Raw genomic sequence first — 15,711 nt, 5'->3', positions numbered from 1 at the left:
AAGAAAGTTTGAGATGCAACGATGGATCCAGAATAGTCGGATTGCTACGATAGGATATGAAGGAGAAGAAGAGATTGAAATATTATGGTGTACTGATAGATATCATAGAACTGAAGTATGGATTTAGTAATTTTGTATTCTTGTTTCAGTGTGAATGGTGGGATATTAGCAATAAAGATCGGTATTCATATCGATTCATATTTTATTAGTATAAATTTTATACGAACATAGTACCAGAATGAGTCGTATATATTAGCAACTTAAGCGAAATAAGTAATATATTTGAAGGATCTAAAGTATCGAGTTAATTGACATGTCGTACAAAAATAACATCTAGAAGCGTATATGACATACGAATCTGATTAGAGATGGATGAAAATTTAGATTTGCATGAAGAGGAAGCTTTTCAAAAAGAAGAACAAACATTAGCGAGCTTCTTATTGATGAAGAACTTATAATAGCTCTTTGAATAGGGCTGATCTGCTGTCCAACAAAGTTGAAACTGATTTTATATTTAATCTTAATGAGTCAGAGGATGGCGATCAGTTCATAATGACGATGAGATAGAAGATGAATATATGTCAATTTTATGATTCAGAGGAGGATCTACACATCGAGGAAGATACGAATATTGATGAGTAAATATATATTCTTTATTCAATCTTTTTTTATAATAATGATATGCGATATAATTCTATTCATTAAAATATAATTTAATATTTATTATTATTGTTCAATATTATATTCATTTATATGTCAAAAATTATAGATATGGCACTAGAGACAGACAACAACGTTCGGTTCGCAGTCTATCCCGGAGGCTGAGGTGCTTCATCAATTTTCACTGTCGCACCAGCTCCATCGCCAGAGGGTTCTGCACTGGCAGGCCCATTGAGGTGGATCTGAGTGATATTATTATACTTTTTATATAATAAATTTGATTTTTTTTTATTTGGATAGCTATCATACTAATGATTTATTTATTATTATTTTAGACCAGTCTCCATCAGTGGTGAGGTGAGGGCGAGGTCCATCGAAGAACCTCATTCTAGAGCATTGAAGATGCGAGCATCCGGGACAGCATCTCATATAGAGATACCACCCGACTACACCAGGCCCATTAGGGGATGATGCGAACCATGGCAGACCGAGCTGGACATCATATACCGCAGCTATACCTCGTGATGCTTTTTAATTGGCGTCATATTGTACCAGCTCAGAGAGAGATTTTCTATACCTAGTTACCGGTAAAATAAATTATACTATAAATATTTAATTAGCACGGTATTCTTCTAATATTTGTTATTGACAGTGTGTATTTGATATTATTGATTTTGAGGAGGATCACGTGCGGCAAGCTGTAGATACTCATTTATCTTTGCGTTTCAAAGAGTATCACCATCACATCCATCAGCATTGGTCCATGTGATGCAGAATCATGGGGTGGAGGCAACGCGGCAGCGGCCCTATGACAATATCACTATAGATGATTGGGCTCTCATATGCCGGTATTATAAGGATCTTACATATCAGATTACACATCCAAACTTCTTTTTTTTTAGAATTTAATGATTGAATGATTTATTTTAAATTTAGTTTGTTACTTACTAATTTGACCGCTAATTGTATAGAGATGATGTGCCCAGATCACTGCGAATCGGGCAAGACAGATCGTATCGAATTATGGGGTTCGAGATTGTTCGCTTGTCATATAGAGTAGATGGTAAGTAATTTCTAATTAGTATATTTTAACTCTCTAACTATTTAAAATTTTTTTAATTAATTATTCTCAAATTATAGAGATATGTAGAGAGTGGCGAGCTTCTTGGTAGGATTGATATCTACCAGCGGACCCACCAGTGATGGTTAGGGGAGTGGATGATGGGGAGCCAAGAGCTTTTTGTAAATTTTTTTAATTATTTTTTTATTTACAATTTGATTTTCAGTATAAAATTAAAATAGCTATAACTTTAATTTTCAGGACCGTATGATAGACATCAGATCCCAGTCTATCCCTGAAGGCTCGACCGCACCCACTGTTGCTCCTTAGATTGATTTTGATGATTACAAAGCAGTTGAAGGGGTACTAATATTTCTCACTTGAAAAAGACTTATTGCTCTTCAGAGGCAAAATTATAATTTTATCAAAACCCTGATTTGAAAGTATCAAATGATAGAACAAAAGATTTGTGATCCACTGGTGAAAATTTTATTGATTTTGGACTTGTATTTTGAAAGATATGCATGATTGAAAATCATGAGTCGACTCATGGCACATGAGATGACTGGCACGCTGAAATTTCTGACTGACACAGACTTGGCACACCCTATGAGTCGACCCATGAGTCGACCCCCAAGGCATGAGTCGACCCATGAGTCGACCTCTGCGGGTTTTAAGCTAATTTTACAGAACCTTGCATCCCGTTCGATTCTCTGGTATTTTTCCACAGAGGTCGACCCATGAGTCGACTCCCAGGCATGAGTCGACCCATGAGTCGACCCCTGTGACGAAATTTTTCCACAACGGCTAGTTTTTAACCCATTTTAAGTACTTTTAATGCTCATTTATTGTGGTCTAACGGCTCTATTTCAATCTAGAATATTTTTCACTATTTTCTGAAGCTATAAAAGGGACAAAAAGGTAGAAATCAAAAACAAGAATCAAGAAGAGAGATTTTGAAAAAGAAATTTCAAGCAAACTTTTCAGTCCTAAGCAAAAGCTCACTCAAAGTATTCAAGAAGCTTTTGATCCAAGCTCACCAACTCCTCAAGTGCACATTCTAGTCTCCAACCACCTTGAGAAAATCAAAAAGGGTCTTCTTCTTCTTGAGTAAAGAGTATTTAAAGTCTCATACGCTCATTAAAGGAGCTTTCTTTGTACTTACTTGTGCTATTCATTGTTATACTTTGTTTGTGTTATTGTTTTTATTTTGGAAGGGTTCCAAAATAAGGGAAGGTTGATCCGAACCTTGAATCGGAGTGTATAGGGTTGGCTTGTACTCAGAAAATAAGTGGACTAGCTTGGGATAGCTAGAGTCGGAGTTTCCAATGTTTGTATTCGGGTTGAATACAAGATTAGTGGATTAGAATTTCCAAGTAGGAGCTTGGGGAGTGGATGTAGGTGCAAGGTTAGCACCGAACTACTATAAATTCTTTTGTTTGTGGTGTGCCTAATTGCTCTTCTTTAACTCTTCATTATTCTCTTGCATTCTAGCTTTTAGCCATTAGCCTTGAATTAATTTTACTCTCCCTATTTATTTAGCTTTTGTCAAACATTTTTCATAAGTCATAAGTTAAGCTTAAAATTTTTAGAAACCCAATTCACCCCCCCTCTTGGGTTGCATAGCTGGGCAACAAGTGGTATCAGAGTCCGGTGCTCTAGCCCTACTTTGATCTAAACAATCAAAGAGCCAAAGATCTATGGCAACTCAAGTCGGCACTTCTCTAGCCGAGGGGCAATCTACCAACCGACCTTCACTTTTCAATGGGTCTAATTACACCTATTAGAAAGCTCAGATGAAAATATTCATTCAAGCACTCGACTATGATATGTGGAGTATCATAGTGAACGATCCTCACACACCCACTAAAATTATAGATGGTGTGGAATCAACCAAACCCGAGAAAGAATGGGTTGAGGTTGATAAGAAAATGACCCAATTAAATGCTAAAGCAATGAATGTTCTTTATTGTGCTCTTGATGCTAACGAATTTAATCGCATCTCTACTTGCTCATCTGCTAAAGAAATATGGGATAGGTTAGAAGTAACCCATGAAGGAACCAATCAAGTAAAGGAGTCTAAAATCAACATGCTTGTGCATAAATATGAATTGTTTAAAATGGAGCATGATGAGTCCATAACTGAAATGTTTACTCTCTTTACTAATATTATAAATGGTTTAAAGAGTCTTGGTAAGTCCTATACTAACAGTGAGCTTGTAAGAAAGATTCTCAGGTCCTTACCAAGAACTTGGGAAGCCAAAGTGACCGCCATCCAAGAAGCCAAGGACTTGAACATTCTACCCTTGGAAGAGCTTCTTGGATCATTGATGACTCATGAGCTAAGCATGAAGCAACATCAAGAGGAAGAAGTCAAAAAGAAAAGAACAATTGCCCTCAAATCCATAGCTCCACCAGATGAAGAAACTGATGACACTGAAGATGAAGAACAGGATGAAGAAATGGCACTCATTACCTGAAGATTCAAAAAATTTTTGAGAAAAAGAAAACAAGGGATGAGGAAGAGGCCATTCATAAAAGGAGAACAGAGCAAAGAAAAAGAGAAAGACCAACCCCTTATCTGCTCGAATGCAAGAAGTCGGGACACTTCAAGTCCGAATGCCCACAACTGAAGAAGGGTCCCAAGAAGTACAAGAAGAAGGCCATGATGGCCACTTGGAGTGAGAGTGATGACTCAAGCTTCGAAGAGGAAAACTCAACCGAACAAGCCAACCTGTGCCTTATGGCACACAAAAATGAGGTAATTTTCGAAACTCCTAGTGACTTTACATTTGAAGAATTACATGAAGTTTTTTATGATTTAGTTGATGAATTAAAGAAACTAGGAATGAAGAACAGAGATCTAAAATTGAAAAATCAATCTTTATTGAAACAAAATAAAAATATTTCAATTGAAAAATCCATCCTGCTTCAAGAAAATCAAAGTTTAAAGAATAAAATTGCCAAGTTAAAACCATTAGTTGAAAAATTCACCTTGAGTTCAAATAAACTTAATATGATTCTTGAAAATCAAAAGGCCGTGTATGATAAGGCTGGACTTGGCTATAACCCCTTGAAGAAACAAAAATATCTGAAAAATATTTATGTAAACTCTTTAAGTAACAAGTCTTCTAATATTACTTGCTTCAAATGTGGTAGAGTAGGACATAAGTCATACACTTGCTTCTCTAACAAGTCTGCAAATTCAAATATAAAGAAAATATGGGTTCCAAAAGGAACCATTATAACTAACCAAAAAGGATCCAAGAAAGCTTGGGTACCTAAAATAAAAATTTGACTTTTGCTTGCAGGTGTGTCTAGCATCCCAAGGAGGAAACAGGAAATGGTATCTTGACAGTGGATGCTCGAGACACATGACTGGTGATGAATCCCAATTCATCACTCTTGATGCTAAGAATGGAGGGATGGTCACCTTTGGAGACAATGACAAAGGAAAGATCATCGGTATAGGTAACATTGGTATCACTCTCTCCAAATACATTAAAAATATTTTGTTAGTAGATGGTTTAAAGCATAATTTACTAAGCATTAGTCAATTTTGTGATAAAGGATATAAAGTTATTTTTGAATCGTCTGTTTGCATTGTAACTAGTCCTATTAATGATGGTATTAAATTTATTGGACATAGACATGGTAATATTTATATGGTAGATTTAAATGATTTAGCCAAAATAAATATGCAATGCCTAGTATCCTTGAATGCTAAAATTAATGAGATTAGTTGGCTTTGGCATCGCAGACTTGCACACATTAGCATGCATTCTCTTTCAAAATTAATTAAGAAAGAATTAGTTCTTGGTTTGCCAAAATTAAATTTTGAAAAGGATAGAATTTGTGATGCATGCCAACTAGGTAAACAAACAAGAGTTTCATTTAAATCCAAAAATATTGTTTCAACCTCTTGACCCTTAGAGCTTTTGCATATGGACTTATTTGGACCTACTAGAACCACTAGTCTAGGAGAAAAATGATATGGTTTTGTAATTATAGATGATTACTCTCGTTTTACTTGGATTTTCTTTTTGGCACACAAAGATGAAACTTTTCATGTTTTCACTAAATTTTATCGAAAAGTCACTAATGAGAAAGGATTTTCAATTCAAAATTTTCGAAGTGATCATGGAACTGAATTTGAAAATCAAGACTTTGAAAACTTTTATGATGAAAAAAGAATAGGCCATAACTTCTCTGCACCTAGGACACCCCAACAAAATGGGGTAGTAGAAAGAAAAAATAGAACCTTAGAAGAAATGGCCCGTACCATGCTATGTGAAAGCAACCTTCCAAGATATTTTTGGGCGGAAGTAATTAACACAGCATGTTATATTTTAAATCGTACTTTGATTAGACAAATTTTAAAGAAAACCCCCTATGAGCTTTGGAAAGAAAGAAAACCTAATATTGCATATTTTCATATTTTTGGTTGTCGATGTTTTGTATTAAATAATGGTAAAGAAAGACTTGGAAAATTTGATATAAAATCAGATGAAGAATCTTTCTTGGTTACTCCTCCACTAGTAAAGCTTTTAGAGTTTTTAACAAAAGAACTTTAGTAGTAGAGGAGTCGATACATATTGTCTTTGATGAATCTAACGATCTTCCTTCAAGGAAGAATGAAGGTGTTGATGATGCAGATCCTCTTATAGAAGGAATGAAGAAAATCACTCTGAAAGATTCAACAATTCAAGATAATAAGGAACATGAAGACAAACAGGATGAGGGAGGTGAAGAACATCAAGAACAACCTCAAGGTACAAATGACCTACCCAAAGAATAGAGGTATGTTCACAATCACCCTAAGGAGCTAATTATTGGTGATCCTATGCATGGGGTAAAAACTCGTTCTTCACTTAAAGATGTATTTAATCATTGTGCTTTTGTCTTTCATCTTGAACCAAAAACTATTGAAGAAGCTGAAAATGATTATAATTGGATTAATGCAATGCAAGAGAAACTTAATCAATTTGAAAGAAATAATGTATGGATTTTAGTATCAAGACCTAAAAATCATTCAATAATTGACACAAAATGGGTCTTTAAGAATAAATTAGATGAACATAAAAATGTAATAAGAAATAAAGCAAGATTGGTTGCTAAAGGCTATAATCAAGAAGAAGGAATTGATTTTGATGAGATCTTTGCACCTGTTGCTAGATTAAGAGGCCATTAGACTTCTACTTGCATATGCTTGCTTTATAAAATTTAAATTATTTTAAATAGATGTCAAAAGTATATTTTTGAATGGATATATTACTGAAGAAGTCTATGTAGAACAACCCCCAGGTTTTGAAAATCATGCTTTTCCTAATCATGTTTTTAAATTAAATAAAGCTCTATATGGTTTAAAACAAGCACCTAGGGCTTGGTATGATAGGCTAAGCAAATTTTTACTAAATAATGGTTTTTCAAGAGGTAATGTAGACACAACCCTCTTCATTAAAAGAAATCAAAATGATATGTTAATTATACAAATATATGTTGATGATATTATTTTTGGGTCTACTAATGAATCTCTTTGTCAAGACTTTGCTAAGCTCATGCAGGGGGAGTTCGAGATGAGCATGATGGGAGAACTTACATTCTTCCTCGGACTTTAAATCAAACAAACAAAGGAAGGAATCTCCATCACCCAAAGCAAGTACACCAAGGAATTACTCAAAAGATTTGGAATGGAGAACTCCAAAGCAATTGGCACACCCATAAGCCCCTCATGTAAGCTTGACAAGGATGAAGAAGGTAAATGTGCAGACTTAAAATATTATAGAGGTATGATTGGCTCTCTATTATATTTGACTGCAAGTAGGTCTGATATCATGTTTAGTGTTTGTCTGTGTACTAGATTTCAATCTAATCCTAAAGAGTCTCACTTGAATGCTATTAAAAGAATCCTTAGATATTTAAATGGTACTCAAACTCTAGGATTATGGTACTCTAAGGACTCACTAATTGATTTATTAGGATATTCAGATGCTGATTTTGCTGGATGTAGATTAGATAAAAAAAGTACCAGTGGAACTTGCCAATTTCTTGAAGTTAACCTAATCTCCTGATTTAGCAAGAAATAAAATTCGGTAGCACTGTCTATGGCTGAGGTCGAATACATTGCAGCTGGAAGTTGTTGTGCTCAAATCTTGTGGATTAAGCAACAACTCGAAGACTTTGGTATCAAACTTAATGAAACACCCATAAGATGTGATAACACTAGTACCATAAATCTTACTAAAAATTCAATTCAACATTCAAGGTCTAAACATATTGAAATAAGACATCATTTTATAAGAGAACATGTTGAAAATAAAGATATAATTCTTGACTATGTTTGCACTGAAAATCAACTAGCCGATATCTTTACAAAGGCCCTAAGTGAGGATAGATTCTGTAAAATTAGGAGAAATCTAGGAATTCTTGATCTTTTTGCCTAAATATTTCTCCAATTCCAAGGAATCGATGTCAAAATTTCTTTGAGCTCAATTTCCATCATCTCTCTTAGACCTAAACACTCAAGATTATACCTCTCACAACTTGTCATTGAGCAAAAATTCTTCTCCCAAAATTCTGAATTTTTTCAGAATTTATTCATATTTTTTCTGAAATTTTGTGAATCTTGAGTCGACCCCCTAGGGTTGACCCAATGGCATACTTGAAATTTTTGGCCAACATCCCACGGGTTCATTTCTTTTTAACTTAAAGCCCGTTCATGAGCCGACCCCTCCTTCTTCATCTTCCTCCCTCCAAAACTCGTCGTCCTCATCTTCGTTCTCTCCAAATCCAAAGTTTTAGCCCAAGATCCTTCTCCCATCACCTCTCCACCTCAATTCGCCCCTTGGGAAAGGAGCTTTTCGCATTTTTCTCTCTTAATTGAAGTGGTTGGAGCATGCCCTAGCTTCCACCATTCTTCTCCAAATCGAAATTTCTCTCCGCCAAAAATCTCTTTCCATCCTCTAATAACCCTCCTTCTCCTCACCCATTTGATCTTTCGAGTCTCCTTGCCTGCTCTTATGGTGAGAATGGCCCCAAAAATGAAACTCCCTCAAAGAAGAAAATCAGTCCGTGAGCTGGAAGAAGACGTGCGCAGGCAAAGGCAAGCTTCTCAAACCTCCTCTGCTCTCATTCCTACTTCAGCATCTGCACCAGGTTCCTCTCAATCTCCTCTCAGCCCTAGCAAAATTTCACTCTCTGACAGAAAGGTAGAAACCGGCAAGAATGTGGACTTCAGATTCTTTGAAAAAGAAGGTTTCTCCTTTGGTTCAAAGATCAAAAACCAAGGTTGGAAATTTTACTGTTCTCTCAAAGAAGTTACATATATAGATTTGGTTAGAGAGTTTTATTTGAATCTGTGCTATGGCAATGGAACAGTAACTTCTACTGTTAAGAGAATTGATATCTGCTTAGATCCTATTATTTTGAGAGAGATTCTACATTTGCCCTGTGAGGGATATTCAAACATGGAACTCCCAGTGAAGGAAGAAGGGATCAATGTGATTTTAGGAAGAACTTACTCGGAAAGTCTAAATAAATTAGAAGCCAAGATCTTGTCAATTGAAATGAGAATTCTACATCAATTAGTAACAAAGCTTTTTTTCCCGAGAAGTGGCAGACATGACCTCCTTTCTGGCCGAGACATATGCATAATGTTTCATGTGATCACCCAAACCCCCTTAAACCTCCCTGCTTTAATGATTGAGGCCATGAGAGAAACACTGAATAGATCCAAGGCACATCTGCCTTTTGGTATGGCTCTCACACTGGTATTCAGGAGGTTTGGAGTTAGTTTTGAGGGGGAGGCATCTGCTAGGCTCTCGCACTCTGACACCATCAACCAACACACTCTGCACCGCATGGGATTCACTAGGATTGATGGTGGTTGGATCAAGGGTACAGAAGAAAGAGCTGAGGAGAGAGTGAGGACAGAGTTGAGGACAGAACTGAGGAAGAAGATCCCTCATCACCTCTCCATGACTTCAGGGCAGCATCTCCAGACATCCAGTTTGTTTCAGATCCAGAGGCTGGCCCTTCAGAGTCCACCAGGAGGCACACACCAGTTCAGCAGCCAGACAGCAGAGCACCTCCCTCAGAGTTCAGATTGGCTGATGATCAGATTGAGCTGATTTCTCAGCGTGTGGCTTCCTTGCTTTCTCGTCAGTGGAGCACTTCAGCCTTTGCACCGGGATCCACATCATTAGATGCATCTGATCAGACCTTGATCTCCCACATCTCCACTATTTTTCAGATGATCTCAGATCAGTCAGTTCGGATTCAGCAGCTCGAGGGTTACATTTTGAGACTGACTGGGAGAGTACTTGACTTGCAGGGGCAAGTGTTAGCTCTGGCCCATCCACAGCCACAGGAGTGCACTATTGAGGTCTCAGACCTAACTGCGGAGGCTGGCAGACTTAGAGGTGTATTGGAGGGTGGATTTGATTTCTTGAGGAGAGAGATCAGAGGCTCTAGTGAGCATGCTTCTACACAGTTCACTGCACTGCTTCAGTCTGTTTCGAGAGCTCTGAACCTTCTTGACACCATCAGGCTCTCTCTTGCAGTCTAGTCTATGGCTTCTCAGCCTTCAGGATCATCTCGCCCACCTACTCGTGCCAGCACCTCCACTCGTGGCAGAGGCAGACGGGGTAGAGGACGAGTCCTTGGTCGTGATCCATCATCTCCCCACCCCATCTCTGATACATCTGATTCTGATCCATCTAGTCATGAGCTCCACTAGATCCTTGTAGCTAGCCTTGTTTGTTGTTCTTTCTAGGATCTATCTTTTGGGCCATGTAATGATATTAACTGGTTGACTTTTATATTATGGAATATGTATTGGAACAGCTATGGTACTAATCACCTTTTGATTATATATCTATTCTTTGACTTTTAATATATTGCTATTTCATATCTATGGTACTCAATGGCATATTTTGTTTTATGATTGCTGTATTCAGGGGGAGTAAACATTAATGTCAGTAAAATTAATGATTAGCACAAGAAGTTTGAAGAAATAAAAAGAGAGAGAGAAAATGTATTCAAAAAAAAGAGGGGGAGTTAACAATGTTTGATGATGTCAAAAAGGGGGAGAAATTAAAGAAAAATATCAAAAGCAAGATTGATAAAAGACTTAAAAATAAAATGAGTGGATTGGGAGAAATTAAAGAAAAGTATCAAACTTTAAAATTACTTCTTAGACATGCTCTGATACACTTAAAATTTGACATGCTCTGATATACTTTAAAATTAATTCTTAGACATGCTCTGATACACTTAAAATTTGACATACTCTAATATACTTTAAAATTAATTCTTAGACATGCATTGATACACTTAATATTTAAACATGCTCTGATACCAAAATTAAATAATCAAATGAGAATGAGCGAACTTTCAAGATGTTAAGAAATTGAAAAACAAGCAAATGAGATATTTTCAAATACGCAATTTTCAAATTCTAAGGTAAATTCTGCTTTGCTCTGATAACAAAAATAAATTTTCTGCTCTGATACCAAAATCACATAATCAAATGAGCAAATTTTCAAATCATTAAGCAATAGGCAAATTATTTATGCAAATGGGAACATGTATCACATGCCAAAAGAATCAATCTTCTTTTCAAGCAAATGCACTTATAAGTTGGTAGTAAATTTTCTATTTATCTTCAAACTACCTATAATGCATTTCATTCCTTTGAAATTCATGCGTATTGATTCATATAAACGCTTTTGTTCAAGTATTTTGTCATCATCAAAAAGGGGGAGATTGTTGCTCCTTAGATTGATTTTGATGATTACAAAGCAGTTGAAAGGGTACTAATGTTTCTCACTTGAAAAAGACTTATTGCTCTTCAGGAGCAAAATTGTAATTTTACCAAAATTCTGATTTGAAAGTATCAAATGATAGAACAAAAGATTTGTGATCCACTGGTGAAAATTTTATTGATTTTGGACTTGTATTTTGAAAGATATGCATGATTGAAAATCATGAGTCGACCCATGAGTTGACTCATGGCACATGAGATGACTGGCATGCTGAAATTTCTGACTGACACAGACTTGGCACACCCTGTGAGTCGACCCATGAGTCGACCCCCAAGGCATGAGTCGACCCATGAGTCGACCTCTACAGGTTTTAAGCCAATTTTACAGAACCTTGCATCCCATTCGATTCTCTGATATTTTTCCACAGAGATCGACCCATGAGTCGACCCCCAGGCATGAGTCGACCCCTGTGACGGGATTTTTCCACAACGGCTAGTTTTTAACCCATTTTAAGTGCTTTTAATGCTCATTTATTGTGATCTAACGGCTCTATTTCAGCCTAGAATGTTTTCCACTATTTCCTGAAGCTATAAAAGGGACAAAAAGATGGAAATCAAAAACAAGAATCAAGAAGAGAGATTTTGAAAAAGGGATTCCAAGCAAACTTTTCAGTCCTAAGCAAAAGCTCACTCAAAGCATTCAAGAAGCCTTTGATTCAAGCTCACCAACTCCTCAAGTGCACATTCTAGTCTCCAACCACCTTGAGAAAATAAAAAAGGGTCTTCTTCTTCTTGAGTAAAGAGTATTTAAAGTCTCATACGCTCATTAAAGGAGCTTTTTTTGTGCTTATTTGTGCTATTCATTGTTATACTTTGTTTGTGTTATTGTTTTTGTTTTGGAAGGGTTCCAAAACAAGGGAAGGTTGATCCGAACCTTGAATCGGAGTGTATAGGATTGGCTTGTACCCGAAAAATAAGTGGACTAGCTTGGGATAGCTAGAGTCAGAGTTTCTGACGTTTGTATTCGGGTTGAATACAAGATTAGTGGATTGAAATTTCCAAGTAGGAGCTTGGGGAGTGGATGTAGGTGCAAGGTTGGCACCGAACCACTATAAATCTTTTTGTTTGTGGTGTGCCTAATTGCTCTTCTTTAACTCTTTATTAATCTCTTGCATTCTAGCTTTTAGCCATTAGCCTTGAATTAATTTTACTCTCCCTATTTATTTAGCTTTTGTCAAATATTTTTCATAAGTCATAAGTTAAGCTTAAAATTTTTAGAAACCCAATTCACCCCCCCTCTTGAGTTGCATAGCTGGGCAACACCCACAGATGATGAGATCTGTGATTAGATACTTGGTACGAGATCCTGTTATGTTAGGAGTCTAGGGCATGGGATCAGTGCTCCCTCATCCTTACGCTCGTCCAGGACTGACATCCATATTGCTTGCAATGCTCGACTAACGGAGGTGCAGAGGCAGGTTAAGCAGCCAGCTGATGAGTTGATAACATGTGTCGACGAGTACCAGCGGCTCCAGATCCAAATGATGGAGTGAATAGCATAGAGATGATACAGCTGATGAGGTAGCAGCTGGCCAGTCCGAGCTCTTTCGAGTACTCTCCTTCTTCAGTCTGTTCTCTTTCCACATATGCCGACACTTGACAGCTTATTTATGTAGCTTTTTATTTTTATTTTAGATCTCTTATAATTTTAATTTAATATAATAAAATAATAAAATTTATTATAAATTTATTATGTAAATTTTTTATTTTTTTTTATTTATAAAAAATATTATAAATATATGTTAAATATATATATGCATAAATTATTTTTTAAAAAATATGTGTAAATTATTAGTGATGGAATTATTTTCGATGAAATTTTAGTCGCCAAAAAAATATTAGCGATGAAAACTTAATCATAAATAAATTTTTTAATAAATTTAAAAATATCAAAATTTTATATTAAATTAATAACGATGAAATTATTTTTATCATAAATAATTAAAAATTTATTAGCTATAAAAATTTACATTGGAAATTATATTATTTACGATGTAAAATGTACGTCACTAATATTTTTTTAAATTTGATTTTTATAAAAATTATTAATTAAATTAATAATGATAAAAATATTTTTATCGTAAATAATTGATAATTTGTTAGCAACAAAAATATCCATTGAAAATTATCATATTTGTGATGAAAAATTTACATTGCTAATATTTTTTTTAAAATTTAATTTTTATAAAAATTTTTAATTAAATTAATAGTGATGAAAATATTTTTTCATAAATAATTGATATTTATTAGCGATGAAAATATACATAAGAAATTATCATATTTACGATGAAAAATTTATGTCACTCATATTTTTTTTAATTTGATTTTCATAAAATTTTTAATTAAATCAATAGCAATAAAAATATTATCATCATAAATAATAGATAATTTATTAGTGATGAAAATTTACATCAGAAATTAATATATTTACGATGAAAAATTTATGTCACCAATATTTTTTTATTTTCATAAAATGTTTTACTTAAATTAATAGCAACGAATATGATTCATTGTAAATAATTATTTTTTTATTAGTGATATAATATTTTATTATAAATTATTTTTTTTATGACTAAAATTTTTCATCGTAAATAGTTTTCGAAAAAAAAGATTTAACGATGAAAACTTTTGATCGATAATATCCATTATTAGCGATGAAAATTTTTTTTTATCGTAAAAAATTATTAACGACGTCATTATTTGTGATTAAATATTAGCAACGATAATTTCGTCACTAATAATTATTAGCAGTGAAAATTAATTATTAATGATAAATTTTTTAGTCAGTACCCAATATGGTACTACCATTACTAAAAGTTGGCATACATTAGCAGGTTGTAATATATTGTTAGTGCAATCTTCTTTGTACCGGAACATTGCCTTCACTTCATGGGTTGTACTATTTTTATAACAACATTAGGTTTTGTTCTATCATTGGTTTGATTGCTGTCATCATTATTTCTCTAAGCAGTGATATGATAATGGACTTTGTTAAAAGAATCCCTTAAAACTATCCCCTTTCCGAAAGAATCATCATCCCTACTTTGACAGGTGGGCATCACAACATGTGATGCTTCTTTCTGAAGGGAAAGTTTAGGATTTCTCAACAATGTTTGTCATATTATTACTTTTTGTTATCTTTTGTTTAGTATTGGAATCAATATTTATAATTACTAAAAATATAGTTTTTATCAGTTGATGCTAGATCCATTTGAGAATGCCTATCATTCTTAACTGCTTCCTCCTGAGCGCAGATGTATGCGGACCGTAAGTCTAGTTGCGATGCTTTGGATGCAAATGCGAAGCCTTATAAGCAGACACTATCGATAGAGGCGATGCAGGATCAGCTGAAATAGTTCACTCATATGATGCATCAGAAGTTTCTGACAAGAGAAGACATTAAGCATTTGGACTATTCTAAAATAGACAATGATGAGAGATTGGATGATCATGGGCTCAAGAAGGCAAACTATGATGCTGAGAAGAAATACTTTGAAGAAGATTAACTCATAACATTTTCTATATTAAATGTAACACTTTTGCCTTTTTGTCTTATGTGCGGATGAAATATGGACAACCTTTTGTAGCACATTCTTTTCTGTGTCTAGTTGTATAGAACATGCAACACTGGAGAATTTTGTAGTTATTTCAAGTGTTCTTGCCCTTATACAATTGGAGCAGCCTACAGTGCATATTTTTTTTTTTGCTGCCTTAGATTTTGTATTGTAAATGATGGAAGAATATGAGGCTATGGCGTAAAATAGTATGAAGACTACAGATGCAAATGGTAGACCTGACTTGCCCATTTTTAATTAATACAACCCTCTTGATTTTATGCCTTTCTTGAATTATACTTCAAATTTACTTCAACAAATCGATTTTAGAAAAATGATGGCAAGACATTATGATCCCAACATTCATTGGTTGATGAGATGACAACCATCCATCAATTTGTCCCTCTTGGACCAATCAAGTCTTTTGCATGTTTGTGTTAACTGATAAAAAGTGATGATGAAGTAGCTTTTATTCTGAAAAATTTATTGCTATAGGGATTGCAACCATCTACTAAATAATCTTGTATATTTAATCAATCATGTGCATTATATCTATTAACTAATAATTCACAAACCAAAAGGATCTGATTATTAAAAGAAAAGGCCTTATCACA

The 15,711-nt window shown here is 34.8% G+C and overlaps 1 pseudogene; it reads left to right on the top strand.

The window, feature by feature from the left end:
- LOC105054639 (uncharacterized) overlaps positions 1-15,049 on the top strand; it is a 66,314-nt pseudogene extending 51,265 nt beyond the window's left edge.
- The last annotated feature ends 662 nt before the right edge of the window (positions 15,050-15,711 follow it).

The sequence above is a fragment of the Elaeis guineensis genome, chromosome 12 (assembly GCF_000442705.2).
Source record: "Elaeis guineensis isolate ETL-2024a chromosome 12, EG11, whole genome shotgun sequence".
Classification (NCBI taxonomy): Eukaryota; Viridiplantae; Streptophyta; class Magnoliopsida; order Arecales; family Arecaceae; genus Elaeis; species Elaeis guineensis.
Note: the sequence above shows the minus strand (reverse complement) of the source record. Positions and strands in the feature narration are given on the sequence as shown.